Source organism: Staurois parvus, unplaced genomic scaffold (genome assembly GCF_062004578.1).
Source record: "Staurois parvus isolate SC_StPar_1 unplaced genomic scaffold, SC_StPar_1.0 ptg000101l, whole genome shotgun sequence".
Lineage (NCBI taxonomy): Eukaryota > Metazoa > Chordata > Amphibia > Anura > Ranidae > Staurois > Staurois parvus.
Window position 1 is genome coordinate 3,104,152 of NW_028317897.1, and position 19,909 is coordinate 3,124,060.

Here is a 19,909-nt window from a genome sequence, read left to right on the forward strand (position 1 = left end):
TGACAATGAGGTTCTCTCGCTCCTCATTGTCACAAAGACAGTCTTGGATCTTGTGCACATCACTGGATCAGGATCGGGTTCAGGTATGTATTTAGGGGGGTCCTGGGGGGGAGCTGCATGCATAAGGTTTTTTTTTACCTTATTTCATAGAATGCATTAAGGTAAAAAAAAGTGTGCTTTTCCAACCCCTTTAAGCCAATATGCTTTTAGCTGCTGACTAATTGGGGTGATCTACTAAAGTAGTAGAGTATGTTCACTTAAAGTAATACTAAACACACATTGTTTAATTTACATTGTCCCTTCTATTTCTCTATATGACTAACGGCACTGAAATTATTTTAATGAAAAAAAAGTCTAAGTACCCTTTTTTCTAATCGATATACAGGTGTCACATGATTCATTCCTATCCCCCCCTCTCTGAAGGGAAACAGTGGCAGGAGGAGCTTCTAGTCCTCTGCTGCTGGTCGCATGTTCAAAATAAAAAGAAACAGCTTTTGGAATACGGAGTAGAAATAAATAAAAATCAATAAATTGCTTTAAATTGGTGTACAAATATTTATTTGAAATCAAATCTTTATTATTTTGTTGAAATAACATGGTGTGGGCAAATTTTTGCCAGCCACAGGCTGTGTCACATCCCTCCAGCCTGTGTCTTAGAAATACAGGAAGGTGAACCACCAATTCAATACCGTGCAATTTTACACCTTCCTGCCCAGGCCATTTTCAGGTTTCAGAGCTCTCACACTTTGAATGACAATTGCATGGTCATACAACATTGTACCCAAACTAAAATTTTATCATTTTCTTCACACAACTAGAGCTTTCTTTTGGTGGTATTTAATCACCGCCGGGGTTTTTATTTTTTGCTAAATTAACAAAAAAAACAAAAATTTTGAAGAAAAAACAAGTTTTTATTTGTTACTGTTTTAAAAGTTTACAAATAAATAATTGTTCTTCATAAATTTAGGCCGAGATGTATTCTACTACATGTCTTTGGTGAAAATAACCCAAATTAGGATGTATTTTTTAGTTTGTAGGAAAGTTATAGAGTTCACAAACTATGGTATAGATCTGAATATTGATCAGTCCTGAAGTACTGCCAGCCAATCTAATTTCTTGAGGTCTAAGAATGTCAGAACAGTACAGATATCCCCTAAATGACCACTTTTTGTAAAGTAGACAGTCCGACGTACTTCATAAGAGGAATGGCGAGTTTTTTGAAGTTGTATTTTTTTTGTCATAATTTTTCGGAAAATGAAAAAATGAAAAAATTTATTTTCACTATTTTTTTTTTCATACTGTCACCAGTGCAGTACAGCATCATCATATAACTGGCATGGCGGTGATCACGGACACTGACTGGTGACAGTATGAAAAAAAAAAAATATATATATATATATTTTTTTTTTTTTTTTTTTTTATTATTTTTTATTACATTTTTTTTATTTTATTTAAGATTTTTTTTTTATATTTCACTATGACCAAAGTAGTTCAATGTTACCATAGTAACATTGTACTACTTTGGGGAAGTGATCAGTATTTTTTTTTTTTTACACAATTTGCTTATAGCAAAGAATTACTTTGCTATAAACAAGCATTTACCTGAATGACATCAATTCATTCAGGGTTTTTTTCTTTTTTTTGTGCTTAGCTGTGATTTGGCCACAGCTAATCACATGACATGTGCATGTGCTCGCTGTGACCATTCACAGTTAGACACTAGTATACAATGGATGGCATGAATGAAGCCATCCATTGTATACAACTGTCATGTGACCTGCTGTGATTGGTCACAGCAGGTCACATGGTACTGGCTACGGGAGCCGGTACTCAGATCTGTCATCAGCCGTGTCCGAGGTACACGGCCGGTGACAGATCGCGCCGTTGCGCGGCTCTGCAAGCGCAAAAACAGCGCATGTGCGGGAGGACGCCAAATGGCGTCCACCCCAGAAAACTAGTGCATTTTTGCGGCCACCAAACGGCCATTGGCCAGGCGGCAAATGGTTAATCTACATGTAATATTCCACCCCCATTGTGCTTAGCTGGTTAGTGGGTGTGTGTGACTCTATAGCAGTGTTTCTCAACTCCAGTCCTCATGGACCCCCAACAGGTCATGTTTTCAGGATTTCCCTCAGATGAAACAGCTGTGGTAATTACTAAGGCAGTGAAACTGATCAAATCACCTGTGCAAAATAATGGAAATCCTGAAAACATGACCTGTTGGGGGTCCATGAGGACTGGAGTTGAGAAACACTGCTCTATAGTAACATGCTCAGATGTGATAGATGCTCAGCATAGAAACTCATTAAAAACTGAGCATGTGCAGAGTTGCCACTACAGCTGCAAAATCCCTAGCTGAATTGGGGACATGAACAGAAAGGAGAGACAGAGAACAGCAGGATCAACCAGGGTTTTTGCAGAAACAAATCTCATAGTGACTGAGTGAGTATGAAGCATTTATTGATAGTCTTTTATGATGTGAGTTTAGTGACACTTTAACTTTTTTAATAAGGTTAAACTGTACTGACTTCAGTCAACCCAAAAAAAAAAATTTGAGCAATCAGAGCTGTTATGGATCATGTTTGATGTAGGAATCCAATATTATGGAAACAGTAACCCTTTATGACATGGTGCCACAACTACCAGACTTAGGATCTCTGGGGTCTAATAAGGGAACCTTTTCAGATGATATGATAAAATGGATTAGCCCCCCCGACCCCCAGTATTACAGAAAAAACAACAACTTGGCTCTGTCTGTAATAGATTTGCAAAACAGTCTATCCAAAAAATGTTTTCCCCAGTGTGAGCTGGAACCCAGTTCTTGGCTGGACTCAAAAGAGCACCATATGGAGAATCCAGCATGGGTCAGGTGACCCTGCTCCTTTATCTAAAGCTTAACTCCAGGCTAAATACACATCTGTGAACTGTCTTTCCTACCACATGAATTTGTAATGCCTACCCATGTTTGTTATTTATACACCCCTTCCAGACAGGAGGACACTGTTTTCTCAGTCATGAGTTAATGAATATAGTGGTGTCACCTCCATGTGCCTATCCTGCTGACTGCACAATGAAGGAGCAGCAATAAATGATCACTCTGCCCTCTTCTCCTGTCAACACATGCATACAGCTTACATAGTAACATAGTTAGTCTGGCTGGAAAAAACAATAAAAAGGAAAAAATCATTTTAAAAATACACAATTTTAAAAATACACAGTCCTATACCCACAGTTGATCCAGAGGAAGGCAAAAAAGTATAATCCAATTTGCTCCTGCAGCATATCATAATTGACTCCTAATACTTCCCCTCCCTCTCTCATTATAAGTCTTGGGCAAGCATTGAGAAGTGGATTGTTCTCACAGCAAATCCAGGAATGTATTCTACATTCAATACATTATATGACTTTTAAAGGAACTTCAACTTAAAGGAGTTAGCGTGCCCAGGAAGCTAAGAGGTGAATGAGGAAGACATTTGTGGTTAGGTGCATGCAGCCATCCCCTTTTCTTGAAGTATGAACTTTGGGTGCATGCCATGTTACCTATGATTCAAGTTTTATATTTCAATGTTTTTTATTGAAAACTTTTAAGAAAGACAATTACAATCTAACAGACACATTGGGTATACAAAAATCTCATTGAATGTAGACATGTAAAATTAGTAATGATGCAAACTTAATTAACACAAAGTTTATTTGATTATAATGAGTGCCTACTTATATTAAATATCAGCTTGTCAAAACATTATGTGTTCAGCAATCAATTATTATTCACTCTGCAAATGGCAACTTAACCTGTATAAAGGATAGTTAAAGTGGTTGTAAACCTCAGACATGACTTATGAACAAAGCATATCCCTCAATAGTGTGTATATGTCTCAATCCAGAACACAAAGGAGTTGATTTACTAAACTGAGAAAGTGCAAACATTTGGTGCAGCTGTACATGGTAGCCAATCAGCTTGTATTATCAGCTTGTTCAATTAAGCTTTGACAAAAAAACTGGAAGCTGATTGGTTTCTGTGCAGAGCTGCACAAGATTTTGTACTCTCTAGTTTTAGTAAATCAACCCCTAAGTGTCTTTTCATTCTGCTGTGTTGTTCTTCTGCTATCTGCATAAGTCACTTCTAACACGTTTTCCCGAGACCAGAGGAAAAACTGTAATGGGGAGAGATCTCCAGAACACAGCCTGTGATTGACAGCCTCAACTCTGTTGATGTATGTTGTGTAAAAGGGGTTGGGTCCCTTCCCTACAATCAGCTATCCTCATTAAGCTCTGCAGAGTGTAACTTCAGCTCTCCGTCCCTTTTTTCTGAACTCTCCGACAAGCTGTATAAATTCAGCACTTTGAATGGCTGTAGAGAAGAAAAGAAGGGTTTACAACCACTCTAAGCCTGCTATGATCTGTGATGTATCATTGCTGTACTATAATTCAAGTTTTAAAGATTTGATCAGCCCTTTAAAGTGTATCTATAGAGAATTTTTTTTTAAATTTTGGATAGAGTGGGGAGGGAGTTAGATCCCCTGTCAAGTTTTCATTGCTGGCTGTGTCCCCACGGGGAAGACTTACCCACTATTTTGTCTTGGCGACCACTTTCAGAGAAAGCAATCCAAAACATTAGCAATGCCCCAGAACAAGCGGTAAGAGGAGAGCCTACACTGGGGACAGTGTCTACGTGGGTAATTTGCCTCATTTTGGAAGATTTCCTAACTTCTTATTGAAGCTCTGAGACAGGAAGTAAAGGGATATTCCCCAATGATACACAGGCAAAAAACAAGAATAATAATATTGACCTGGAAGGAGCTGACTATAGATACATTATAATATGCATAAAACTATGGCTAAATTACGCACAGCTGTGCCCTAGCCAAGTCAACACTTGTTCTTGTGACATTATATTCAGGTACCTAAAATAGGGAATTAGAAAAATTCTGTACAGCTTTGGAGGCTTCAGTCTTACACACTCTCAAGTTCATTATTATGGTGCACATACACTTTTAATATCAGATGGCCCTTGTAAAAGTAGTTACGTAGTCTGTCTAGTGACATGAAGGGTGGCACCTGTACAAACGAGCACCAGCATTTAACATAATGTATGTTAAAGTAAAGCATGATTTCTGAGTTGATATCAGTAAAGAGGCAACAGGAAAGGTTATATAGAAAAACGGAACACAAGGATAACACGCAGAGATCACAGAGGGAGGAGGGACTCAACCGTCATGGGATTCAGCAAGGTTAGTCTTAGCAGTGCTAGTATTTGATCTTCAGATGTAAGAGCCACCCAGGGATTTTCACCTCCACTAAACTGCATTTAACCTTGCACAAATTTGAGGTCTCATTTCATCTCAGCTTGTAAACTAAATTGAAAAGAGCTTTTTTTTCCTGAGACAAGCATGTAAAAAAAAAGAAAAAACGCAACAATGAAACATATTGTTGTATTATATAAGGCCACTCCAACCAAATATCTTAGGCAGGAAGTTAACACATACTAAGGGAACTATTCTACATTCCAAAACATTTGAAAATAATGGATGTACTCTTGAAAACTACAAACAATTGGGAGGTTGGCACTGATAAAGCTCACCCTGAACTCCAGTGTTGTATGTGCAAATCACATGGCCCCACAGCAAAAGGGTTCTCTTCTAATGTTGTTACTCTCTTCCAAGTTTCAACACTCTGCTGTACCTCCTACTGCTTTCATACCCTCTTTCAGTCTACTACATACAGTATATCATATAAAGTGGATGATGAGGTATTTGGCTTAGTGTAATCTCTAATATTTGTCACTATGTGCCCAACCATAAAGAGACATGCTGTATTAGTAAATGATCAGTGGGATAGCACTGCTTTGTATACAGTCTAGCCTCGTACACTAAGGCCAAAAGCATGAATATGGATTACTCCAACTTCCCTTTTGTGGCTACAACAGACCTTTCCACAATATTTTGGAGTGTGACTGTGGGAATGTGTGGCCATTCAGCCAAAACAACATTTGTGAGGTCAAATACTGATGGATAAGAAGACCTGGCTTGTTTGGAAGGGTTTGGTTTGGTAGGAGGTAATGTGTAGGTGACCTTATTTCCTCCACACTAAACTCATCATCCAATGTTTTTATGGATCTTGTATTGTGCAGTCATCCAAAAACAGAAAAAGGACCTTCCCCAAACTTTTGCCTCAGCGTTAGGAAGGAATTGTCTAAAATACACTGGAAAAAACTAAACTCAATCATTTGGAGAGGTGATCACATTCTTTTGACCACATAGGTTGGTGTGATGGTTGGGAGTCCACAAACATTTCTTTATATAATGTACCTACACATGTCCAGACATTAAAGAGAAAAGAATGCACCTTAAGAAGAAGAAGGCAAAACTGATGGTTAATAGGTGGTTCTTAGTTTCTTAATGGTAGGTAGCAACATGGCAAATGTTGTAGGGAGTGGTTGCAGACCTGAGGATAGGATGCCCCCTGTGCTCCAACTTCCCTCAGACCCCACAGCAACTGCCTGAGCTGCTATGACTTTTGTTATACTCTTGTTAATAGTTCTTCCTGAAAGTGTTCAAAAGTCCATTGCTTTCCTGCCACCAGCTTGCCGAGAAGACACTTGGCTAAAAATCTCATTTCAACTGTCAGCTGTTGTCAGGGCTCCAGGGTATGACCAGAGGTATGTGAACTGACGCAGGGAAACGCAGGCTTCAGATAAGTTATAAACAATATAATTTATTAAAGACTAACAATACAAAGATAAACGCAGTGCAATACTAAAACATAACACAGTGCAAACGAACCAAACCAAACCACCCACAGATAACAGTACATACAATGCAAGCGTCGTAAGGCAGGCCGGGTCAATAACAATTGGGCAGGTAGGTACAGGGGGTCAGGCAGAGAATGGTCGGAGTCACAAGCCAGGGATAAAACAGGAGAAGTCAGCAGAGGTCCGGATCAGGCAGGGTCAGCAACGAATCAGACACAGACAGGAACAGGAATGCAGGAACAAGATACAGGGCCCAGGAAAACCACACACCAAGGCAGAGACTGCAGGTCTGGCCATCCCTTAAATACACCTGCATAATCAACTTCAGGTGTTTGGCTGGCTGCAGGGTTGAGTCTCTGATTGCTGGGAGCACCCGCTGGCCAGCCCTGGTACTGCAGCCCACAAGGCAGGTGAGTCCCACCATTACTGGCAAGTCCATTCCTGACAGCTGTTGTGTAGGAGAGCAGTGCAAACACAGGTTTTTGTTGAGCAAATAATTTATGACTTTTGAAGAAATATTTTTACTGTCCATTTTCTGTGTTCGCTTGGTCTGTTATGTCTCATCAGATACTTTCAAGCTCTGTACATGCTTCTTAATGCCTTGTGTGGCTGTAGGCGCATACGAACAGAGCTTCTATTTACCTATACTGGAGATGCAGGCTGTAATATGTTCAAAGAATGTGTCAACACACTCCTAGTATGGGTCAACAAAGAAGCTCATCCTAGTATGTACAATCTACATACAAGTGCCTTAAAATGGTTGTAAACCCTTACATATACCCAGTGAAGTGACGGGCCTCCTACATAGGTTATACCTGTTTATCTGCAATCTTCACTATTCTACATCCGTTCAAAATGCTGAATTTATACAGCTTGTCTGAGAGTTCAGAAAAAAAGGGTGGAGAGCCAAAATTACATTCTGCAGAGCTCAGTGAGGAGAACTCTGAAAGCTGATTTGAGGGAAAGAACACCCCACCTCCTCCACACAGCAAACAGGAACAGAGCTGAGGCTGTCAATCTGCTGGAGGTCCCTTTCCTGTCACCATTTTTCTCTTGGTGTCAGGAAAACTCGTCAAAAGTGATTCATGCTGATAGCAGAGGAATGTGGCATCAGGCAGAAATGACACTTTGTATTGCGACAATGATACATTATAAAGGGATATGCTTTGTTCATATTTCAGGTCTGAGGTTTACAGCCACTTTAACCTCTTCCCATCCAGCCCATGTACATAAATGGCTGGACGGGAAACATGCCGATGCGGGTGGACATTGCTAAATGGCCACCCACATCAGAGGCTCTTGCGTGTCTCCTAGAGCGCTCACCTGCAAGCCCAGTGATAACTGTGTCCCGTTGACACTGCAGATCTCGTGACATGGTACAGGACCAATGAAATTGGTCCTATACCATGTGACCAACTGTGTTCAATAAGGACACAGTCTAAATGTAAACAGAAGCTGCATGGTGTGGTTTCTGGCTCCTTCTCCTCACATGGAGTTCTGTCTGAGAGAGAAGGAGCTGTAAGCATCATCAGGACTTGTGAGCACACTGCCCTCCATCTCTGTGTCCCTGATCATCTTACAGTGTCCTTGATCACCATACAGTGTCCCTTATCATCATACAGTGTCCCTGATCACCATACGGTGTCCCAGTGTCCCTGATCATCATACAGTGTCCCTGATCACCATGTGGTGTCCCAGTGCCCCTGATCACCATACAGTGTCCCTGATCACCATACAGTGTCCCAGATCACCATAAAGTGTCCCTAATCACCATACTGTGTGCCCTGATCACCACCACACCAGCAGGTCCTGAAGGCCATACCATCGGGTCTTGATCACCACCACACTAGCAGGTCCTGGCCACAACCATAACATCATGTCCTGATCACCACCACACCAGCAGGTCTTGATCACAGCCATACCAGCAGGTCCTGATCACCGTACCAACAGATCCTGATCATTGCCATGCCAGTGGGTCCTGATCACCGACACACCAACAGGTCTTGATCACAGTCATACCAGCAGGTCCTGATCATCACACCATCAGATCCTGATCACCGCCACACCAGTGGGTCCTGATCACTTCCACATCAGAGGGTCCTGATCACCGTCATACCGGCGGGTCTTGATCACACACACTTTAAGTCCTGATTACCGCTCCACCAGCGGGTCCTGATCACCGCTATACCAGTGTCCTGATCACCATACAAGTGGTGTATATACCATGGTTTGTGGACTCTATAACTTTCACAGGGACTAAATAATATACACTGATTTGGGTTATTTCTACCAAAAAAGGTAGCACAATACATTTTGTTCTAAATTTATGAAGAAAATATATTTATTTGCAAAATTTAATAACAAAAACATGTTGTTTTTTTTCAAAATGTTCTGTCTTTTTCAATCATTTAGCAAAAAATGTAAAAACCCAGTGGTGATTAAATACCACCGAAAGAAAGCTCTACTTGTTTGAAAAAAAAAGAAAACATTTTCATCTGGATATAGCGTTGTATACCTGAGTAATTGTTATTCCAAGTGTCAGAACGCTGAAAGCTGAAAATTGGTCTGGATGGGAAGGGGGTGAAAGTATCTGGACTTGAAGTGGTTAAGAAACACACAGTGTGTAACATGGCTGGCAGCGAAAGAGCTAGAGAGGCGCACAGTTGGTACTGAAGAAGCTTTAAGGGTGCACAGTTGGCAGGAAGGGAGCTTTAAAGGGTGCATAGTGAGCAGTGAAGGAGCTTGAAGAGGACTCGGTAAGCATTGAGAGGTATTCTGTTGGTAGTGAGGGAGCTTGAGGAATGTACAATTGATGGCGAGGGAAATTACCAATGCTCATTATGAAATTACAACTGTAAATGACTACAAATGGAGGGCAAATATGTAATTTATAGCCAGTATGGGTTCTGTTTTTAAGTCTGTTTAGGTTCACACTTTCTCGGTGCGTCAATGCACAAACGTTAACCCCCGCTATGTCACTTATTAAACATGCAGCATTGCGTTAAAGTAATGCATCCTTTTTTAATGAGCTGCCAATACACCCCGACATGGCCAAAACTACACCCGATACTACAGTGCAGGTGCCTTGGCATAATGCATTTGGGTGCCATTGAAAACGATTGCCACTGCAATAATGCATGCATAGCGCAGTACCCCGCATTACCATACCACAATAGTGTGATCCTGATGTAGGATCTGTATAATGCTTAAACTACATTTTAGCAACATTTTACATTTTTTTATATTTGATATCAGGGGGGCAGCAGGTTTGGCAGTGGACAGCCTATTGAAATAAGTCTAAGCAGCCCTGCATTATAAAATGCTATTTAAACTAACACTGTTATCAATAAAAATTAGTTACTGGTATCAATATAATGTCAATATAATGTCTTTAAGAAAAACTGTGCACAGCAACTGCACAGTTTTTTTTAAAGACATTTCCATAGCAATGGCCAAGTATGCTTCCAGATATGTAAAGCGTGGGCAGGGCTGGGATGTTTAATTCCTCAACAACATCACTTCTTAGCGTCCTTAGAAACATTTCATTCAAGGCTAATGTCTTCTAAAGATTTCTATTTGCTGTATAGATCGTAGAACTACAGTTTTTCAAAGGATAACCTTCTAAATGGTGGTAAAATGGTGTTTTGGGAACACTAAATCCTGAGCCAGTTGTTCTGTAACTCCTTTTGCTGGAAAAGAGTGACATAAAATCCGGACATGACTAAATGAGCACAAATAAAAACGTAATTTTCTTTGATTTGTTTATTTGTATAATTTCTTCTCATTTGAAAATGATTAATTATTGCAAGTACCTTGTATCAGGCGTACATTTCATCTTGAAATCATATCATGAACATGGGGAAGGCAGCTGCTGCCACCTAGGGGAAAAATAGGAGTAAACACTTTCTGCTTCAAAAAGTAAACAAACAGAAGATCATGTATAGAATTGCCTGTCCGTGTAGCCAGCTAAGACCTGCCTTTGTCTAATTGTATTTGTGCAGATTTTTGCCTTTTAAATGGGTCGTTCACATAGATCATTTATCTGCATATATAAAACAAACAATATTATTAGTCTTTAATGCACCCTTGTTAAAAATCAACAAAGTTAAGATGTTAAAATTAAATCTGCAAATTCCTGCCTATAGCAAAGCCCAACATTTAAACAGATGCAAAAAAAATATATTCAAAGTCCATCCATTAAAATAAGATTTTAGCAGTTTATAAGTAAGGTGTTGCATGTCCTAATTCTACTCCTGTAACTTATCATAAAGTATATAAAGGTATCGTTGTGACAACAGTTGTTATAAATCATATCACATCCAAAATGTTTGAAGTGTGACTCCATCTCCATTTGTCAGACAGCCATCTGACAAGAGATACAGAAGTAGGTGCAAACAGACTTTCAGCTGCTGTGTGCGCACATAGAGTACTCTCCAGCCTTATATAGCACACCTATGCTCAGCTCCGGTCCCTTCACAGCTATTGTGCCATGTTTAAAAGCAATGTATTATAACGTTTCTTGGACTATATTTTCTTTATTATGTTCAGAATGAAAAAACAAATATTAAAAAATATGTTTTTTTTGTCATTGAAAATTTGTGAGGAAAAAAATGGCAATCTGAACAATAAATACTGACAACTGGACAAATGTATACAATACACAGGTGACAAATGGGTAAATCTCTACAAAAGGTAGGCAGCAAACAGACAACTGTTACAATATTCTGACAACAAATGGGAAAATCATTACAATACATAGGCAAAACATGGGCAATCATGATGGAAAACAAACAGGCGTTTGTTATACTACACAAAAAACAAAAACGGGTAAAGTACTGTGTTTATCGGAAGAAAAAGTATAACACTTGTATTTTCTAACAACTTTAGTTGGCCTCTTTGATAATACCTTTTGTCTTCTCTTCTTCAATACACAAGAAGAAACAGGCAATTGCTAGAATATGCAGGCAACAAATGGGCAATCATGAAAATAGAGGACAACAACAGTGATAGTAATTGGACCCCAAAGGAAATGGCAAAAATACAACATTCCTTTAAACCAATAGTGGTCTGATATCCTGATTTGTAGGGCCTCAGGTGTAGCTCCTGCATATAATATTAAGGTAATGTAATACTAAAGAAACCTGTCAAAGACTGCAGACATGCAACAAGAGATGGTCAGCAGCTATTTGAATGCAACAAGAGATGGTCAGAGACTAATGGCATGCTACAAGAGATGGTCAGCAGCGATTCAAATACAACAAGAGATGGTCAGAGACTAAATGCATGCTACAAGAAATGGTCAGAGACTATTGGCATGAAACAAGACATGGCCATAGACTAATGGCATGCTACAGGAAATGGTCAGAGACTATTGGCATGCTACAAGAGATGATCAGAGACTATTGGCATGCTACAAGAGATGATCAGAGACTATTGGCATGCTACAAGAGATGATCAGAGACTATTGGCATGCTACAAGAGATGATCAGAGACTATTGGCATGCTACAAGAGATGGTCAGAGACTATTAGCTCATGTCAGCATTAGCGGTAATAAGGGGTAGCAGCATCCACATAGCGGTTAAAATGGTCATAGCTGAACATCCGTCCATTCCGCCGAATCTCCTCGTACCCTGTGTGGATGCTGCTACCCCTTATTACCATTCATGTTGACGTGAGTTTGTGGAGAAGGTTTCTTTTGGTAAAGTCTGTGTAATGGTTATAATTATCTAACTAATGTTTTGTATATATATATGCACATATGTATCTTCCAGCTAGGACATTGGACTTCTTTGTCTCCAACTCCTTCGGGGTCCTGAGGAAACTAATCAGCGAAACACGTCGACTTCTGGAGTACTTTGATGTCATGATGTACAATGTTGTAATATATTGGGCTGATTAGCTAAAATACTGTTTTTATGGCAAATATTTGGAAGATATGTTTCAATAAACATGTTTTACACAATAATATGAGGTTGTCCATTTCTGTACCAGTAAAGTCTCATTTGGTTTTTATGGTTCTTTATATGATATATGAGGGATGAGGTACATTTGTAGTCTGGTTTATATAAAAAAAACATATATGGATTTAGTACATTTAGATCAGTGCTATGGCCTGGGGGCCAGATGTAGCCCTTTGCTTGACTCTATCTGGTCCTTGGGACACTACTCCTCCAACTGACATCAGTGGTGAGGCACCATTCCTCTCACTGACTCCATTAATGGAGCACTATTCCTCCTGCTAAGACCAATGATGGGGCACTACTCCTCATACTGACACAGTCCATGAGGCACTATTCCTCCCATTGATACCAACCACGGGGCACTATTCCTCCCATTGATACCAACCAAGGAGCACTATTCCTCCTGCTAAAACCAATGTTGGGGGAGTGTTTACTCCCACTGATGCTAAGACATTTTCTACTCACACTGGCCACAGTCTGGCCCCCCTAAATCCTGAAGAACAGTAAACTGTCCCTTTGCTTAAAACGTTTGGAGACCCCTGATTTAGATCATGAACAGATGAATTATGATTGATTGCAATGAGCCACTGCAGTGTGTGCCTCCCTGTACAGGTTCCTAACCAATAATATGTGTACCTCAAGGGCAGATGCAGGTAAGGTTCTGCAGTAAAGTTTGCGGAAACCTTTACAATGTATATATCTGACCTAGAGGGAACAAAACTGAAGCAACTTTATGCCTGAAAGATAGTTATGTGTGGATTGTTCTTTTGTTTTTGCTTCTCCATTAGGAAAATCTGTAAGAATAATGCGATTAGCACCAGAGACGGCTTGCTGAATGATGTATCTGCCCAATCTTTGATAGCATTTATGTCAGGAGGATAATACGAGTCTTTGTTATCTTTCCTGGGTCTGAGTTTTCTTTGAAGGAACAACTGTGCAGTGTCTGTGTGAACCTCTGCCAAGATGGAGGATGGAAGTGAAACCTCAGACCTCTGTGATCGGCATTCCGGTGCCAACGGCATGTGCCACATTCCATTCTCCTTACTGAGTGGAATGTTCTATGGATTATACATTAGAAAGACAGGCTACTGATACCCACAGAGCCCATGGTATCCAGGGAGGGCCCAACTCCAGCAAGCATCGACAGCTTTCTTCTATTACATAAATGGTTTATTTATGCACACACACAGAATAACTGTCAGGACATTAGTAGTCTATGGAGCCCAACTGTCCCGCTTTTGGTCTCAAATCCCTCTGTCCTTTTTTCTTTCACAACTGTTCCTCAGTTAGGTCGGATGTATAAATCTATGAAAATACATGTTATTAGTGGAAGGATAACAATGACTATTTAAAGGGGAACTATAATGGTTTCTGATCCATTTAAAGTGTTATTAAACCCAAAAGCAAACATTCATTACATTGAAGCTTACCAGTTTTTAAGGTAAGGTAGTAGCTGCATTAGTTTTCTTTTTTAGGCTTGTTTCCCTTATTTTTACCTGGTGATCTGGCCAGTAAGTGATTTTTGTTTCAACAGAACAACCTGTCCTCCAGATGTAGCAAATAGAGGCTTGAGACCTGAAGAAGATGTGGTGTCATGAAGTCATGACATAAAGGGTTGAGGAAAGTGGAAAGACAGCACTGGACTAGGCTGCCCCACAAACTGCCGGGGAGAGAATACGGCCGGTGAAACCAGCCGTGGTGAGGACACTGCTGGACTGAGGGACAGGTAAGAGGGCACACGTACAGGCAAATAGCCTGTACAGTACATGTGCCCTCTTGAGGAGGAGACCTTGCGGGCACTGCAGGATTTCAATCCATGGTGGCATATTGTTTTGCCAATGGTTTGTTTGGTGACTGTGGTCCCAACTGCCTAGAGATCATTCACAAGCACCTTCAGTGTAGTTCTGGGCTGATCCCTCACTTTTCTCAGTATCATCCTTACTACATAAGGTGAAATCCTGCATGGAGCTCCAGACCGAGGGTGATTGATGATTATTTTGTATTTCTTCCATTTTTGAATAATCACTCCAACAGTTGTCTCCTTTTCACCAAGCTTCTTGCTGATGATCTTGCAGCTCATTCCAGCCTTGTGCAGGTCTACAATCTTGTCCCTGATATCCTTTGACAGCTCTTTGGTCTTACCTATGGTGATGCACAAGAAAGAGATTCTGTGGACAGGTGTCTTTTATACACATAATGAGTTGTCATTAGGAACACCTTCTTAAAATGACATGGACTAATCTGTGTACCACATGACCACATAGCTGGTCTGTGGGAGCCAGAATTATTGTTGGTTGGTAGGGGATCAAATACTTAAAATAGTAATATAAGCTTGTGTGCTGCTACACCATAAATAGGAAAAGGAAGAGATTGCTGCACCCACTCCCCAAGTGTACTCTCACTTAAAATAAATAAATAAGTAAACAAATGTGGTGCATTAACTCCTCATTATAAATAGAGACTTATAAGCAAGCAATAAATATTGCAATCCTCAATCAATCAAATGTGGAGATATAGTAGTCCAATCCAACATGCAAAAAAGTCCTAGTAATGCACTCTCATCCAAAATTCCAAAGCGTGTTTGTGTTATGGACCCAATCGCTGCTCACCTTAAGGTTTGACCTACAAACTATCATAGGTCAAATGCACTTTTAAATGAACTGTGTATCCTCCAAATTGTGATCCATGTGATACTCCTTCCAGACAATATATCTTCATTAAATCTTGACTCCAAGCCGTGCATAAAAAAACAAAATATATTCCATAGTGCAACTCTGGTTTAAATAAACTAAGCATTTACAGTATATTCACATTAAAGAAAAAATGAAAGTGCTCCAAAATAAAGTGATCCAGTATTCATATTTCTCCACCGTGCCTACTAATCCATGGTGTTTCCCACCACCGAATAGGTGTACCATGCACTCACCTTCTTCCATGACCTATAAGATAGGTCATAACACTTAGAAGCAATAATCGAATTCTGCTCATCCACTGCTGCCCTTTAATGGCTATTTCCTTGATGTTGACCCTTTAAGAGACTGGACTCCAGAATTCCCAATGGGATGGTGTGTACTCAAGGGAAGAAAGAACAATACATAGTTCAATTTTGTAAAATTAGACCGGTTTATTCAATGTTGAAAATTAACTCACAAACATAATTGAATGCAAGCATCACGCTCCCTCAACCAGAATGGTTCTTCTCACCGCACATTCTGGTTTGGGCAATAAAGGAAGTGATGTCACTAGGCTCCATCCGACACGTTGCGTCACTGATTACGTGACTTCTTCAGGGTAAGCCTGGGCTTGGAGTCAAGATTTAATGAAGATATATTTTCTGAAAGGAGTATCACATGGATCACAATTTGGAGGATACACAATTCATTTAAAAGTGCATTTGACCTATTATAATTTGTAGGTCAAACTCTAAGGTGAGCAGCGAGTGGGTCCTTAACATAAGCACGCTTTGGAATTTTGGATGAGAGCGCATTACTTGGACTTTTTTGCATGTTGGATTGGACTATTATATCTCCACATTTGATTGATTGAGGATTGCAATATTTATTGTTTGCTTCTAAGTCTATATTTATAATGAGGGATGTGTATATACATATATACACATAACATTCTGCTGAGGAGCAGGGGGCTAAGCTGGAGTTGTGTTCTTTAAGAGTGGTTTTTATTGGCAGGCAAGCAGAGTTCTTACTATATGTTTTTGTTTCAATGTTTATGTATGTAGCTGTCTATCAGGAGGTGCCCTTTGTGTCAGGCCAATCCTGGATCTGCAGAGATAAAGGTGATATTGGAGATGTAGGACAGATTACCCTCCCTTCTCCTTCTCATATCAGGCGCCAGGGTCTTCAGATGAGAAAATCGAGCTGAAATCATTTGCAGATGTCAGCCACAGTGAGTCACCAGCAGCTTCTATTACACATTTCAGACGCATCCACTTTTCCAATCACATGAGCGGTGCCGCCCTCCCACGCACTGACACCTTAGAGCAGTCTTTCCCTGTGCGAGTCCAGCAGCGCTGAATGTTTACTGGACTAAGAAAAGCTGGCGTTGTGTCATTTATAGAGGTGATCCATGAATTATTTAATTACGCTGCTTCGCTTGCCCACATCACCCACGATATCGATTTCTCCCACTGAATAAAAAGAAGGTATTTTGGTATTTTTGGAAGGCAGCCCATGTTTCAAGGAGCAGAGGGAAAACCTGGGGGGTTATCCACAATCTGTAAAGAAGTATGTGCTCCGATCCTGGCTCTACCCTTTCTGGAAAGTCCAGGAAAGCCCAAGGGGTGGAACTACCAGACATTTAGAAGGATATGAAAATTCTTTTTTAAAAATGTAAAAAAAAGTGCAGTCATCAGAGTTCACCACCCTCTACTGCATGGGATGCAAAATCCATTTGAAGCAAAGAAAAGCACACCAAAACAGGCCCTACATTTGCCAGCCAATCAACACCACCGTTTCCTTGACACCAGTAACCAAAGCAACAGGAGAAAAAGGTAGATAATTCCATGTCCTCAAACGGCCATACTGCAACTGCACATACACTCTAGGGCAGGGGTGTGAAACTGGTGGCCCTCCAGCTGTTGCGAAACTACAAGTCCCGTCATGCATCTGCCTTTGGGAGTCATGCTTGTAACTGTCAGTCTTGCAATGCCTCATGGGACTTGTAGTTTGGCAACAGCTGGAGGGCCGCCAGTTGACACCCGTGCTCTAGGGGGTTGATTTAAAGGAAAATAGACTGCTCACTGTTCAAAGTTCAATTGCACTCTGCAAGAGCAGTTGATCCAGAGCTTAGTAAATGAGCAGAAGCTCTGCTGACTTCCAACATCCAATCACATGCAAGCAAAAATGCTATTTTTTTTAAATTTTCCCTGCACTTGATTGGGCATTCTTTGCAAAGTGAAGCTGTACCTCATTTACTAAGCTCTGCAGCAACTGCACTTGAAGAAGGTCTACTTGCCTTTATTAACCTCTAGGTGCTTACAGCCTGGTTTGCCACGAAATGGTGCCACTATCTTGCATGCATGGTTGGTTCTTTGGACTGAAGCAAATGGGCAAAGTGTTAACCACACATGTGTGACTGTGGCACCATTTTGTTGGAGACCGGGCTTTAGGCACCTGTGGGGGGGGGGGGGGGGGGGGGGTACCTGGCTATTTTCATGTGGCCATCACACACAACTGGGTCACCTCATAAATATACTGTTTGCAAGGCATCACAGTTTGCTCACCCCAACCAGGGCAGACTGACAACTCATGGGGCAAGGGGGTCCAGGCAGCAAGAGAAATCCGGATCAGTGCAGCGAGTGGAGAAAATAACTGGAAACAATCTTTTGTGGCTCTCCTTGCAGCAGATGGAGCAGGACCCCTTACAAACGGGTGGAACATGTAACATGTTCTCGAAGGTGAACTTTTCCTTTAAGTGTAGGAGGCAGAGCAAAACTGTGATGTGAATAAAACTCTGAAATGGGCGCCACACTCATCAATGGATGCACACTCTGCAATTACGTTTGCTGCACCAACATGCACTCTGCACTAGGCAATGACACACAATTTGGCATTCATCACCACTTCACTGATGGGCAGGCTGCATTTGCCACCATTGTACCAATGAGCAATTCTGCACACTCCTCCACTGCACCAATGCGCACTTTGCTCTTGCCACCATTGGACTGACACACACTTTTGCCACTGCACCAATCTTGGCTCCCCACTCATCCCCACAGGTCACCATCCCCTCAGCTTTTACCACTACAGATAACCCCCATGCTTCATCCCCTGCTCCCACCACCTCTCCTGCATACCCATACTTCACTTTCCACCAGGGCCGGGGCTTCCACTAGGCAAACTAGGCAGTCACTGAGGGCACACTGCCACCTAGGAGCGCCTGGACGCAGCACTCTCTCTGTGTGGGACACAGCCACGTCATGACTGATCCTTCAGCTTAGAGGAGGGGCGGCAGAGGGGATGTAGAAGAGACAGAGGAAGATACCTGGTGTCTTGGGCCAGTGTAGCAGCTGGGTTGCCACGCCTTCCAGTGTTCCTCTCAGACTCAGTCCCTTACTGCAAGCCAGCTGGTGGCTGCTGATCACTGAAGTTTCAGCCCTTCTCTTCCCATTCATCAGCGAAGGCGGAGCTGCGCCTGTGGAGGAAGGTAATGTATGACTCTGATGTCTCGTGTCTGTGTGAGTGTGACCCGGCCAGCCAGACATCAATCACATGTGCAATGTGTCGGTGAGTGCTGACATCATCACAATCCCACAGTCTGCTCTTGTCGTGCCTGCTGGGCTTGCTGAAATGTGTCAGTGTTGGTGGTGGTGTATTGTGCTGGATCTGTCACTGTGTGGGATCGCTCAGTTCAGCTGCCTGCTGTCATAGTGTTTTATCTCCCCCCATTGCCTGAGGAATTCCATCCTGGGATCTGTCAGAGTGTGGATCCATCATCCTCCCTGTTTGCCACTGCACAGATGCATGCCTCTGTTCTTGCTGTCAGAGTACAACTGCAAACTTCTGTGCTTGATGCTACTACATGCACGCGGCCTTTTGTATTCAAATTCCTGGATCTAGAGGGGTGCTGGGGTGGGCTTTGCACCCGTAAATTTCAGTGGTGCCCCCACAGGAGCAGTAAAATTCTTATCAGGAGGTGGAGAGGCTGGAGGGCAGTGCACAGCCTCGGTGGTGCCAAATCAGCATGGATACACAGTGACCTACCCCTATCCACCACACTGCATTATTTTTTTCAGTGGTGCAGAAGGGTGGACCCCATGGCATCATTTATTGTTATTTCTGAAGGGGGGACTATATTGTGAAGGGGGGGACTCTGTTATGATAGGGGAATCTGTTGCAATGGGAGGAACTCTGTTATAATGGGGAGGGGGGCACTCCGATGTGATGGGGAGGGAGGAGGGGACGAGAGAGTAAAACGATAGTGGGTTGAGATTATGTCCCCATTACTTTTTTTTATTGCAACTCCCAGATCAGACAGGCTAGATCCGGCCCTGCGTATTCAGCCTATTCAGCAAACAATCACAATTTTGCTAATAAAAAAATTATAGCAATTTGAAAGAAAAAGTTTATAAAGTATTTTTTACAATCATAGTTGCCACACAAAACAGTATACTTACTGATTTATAATTATAAGATGTAATAAGATAAGATCTCACATGTAATGGGAAATTACATAAAGCTT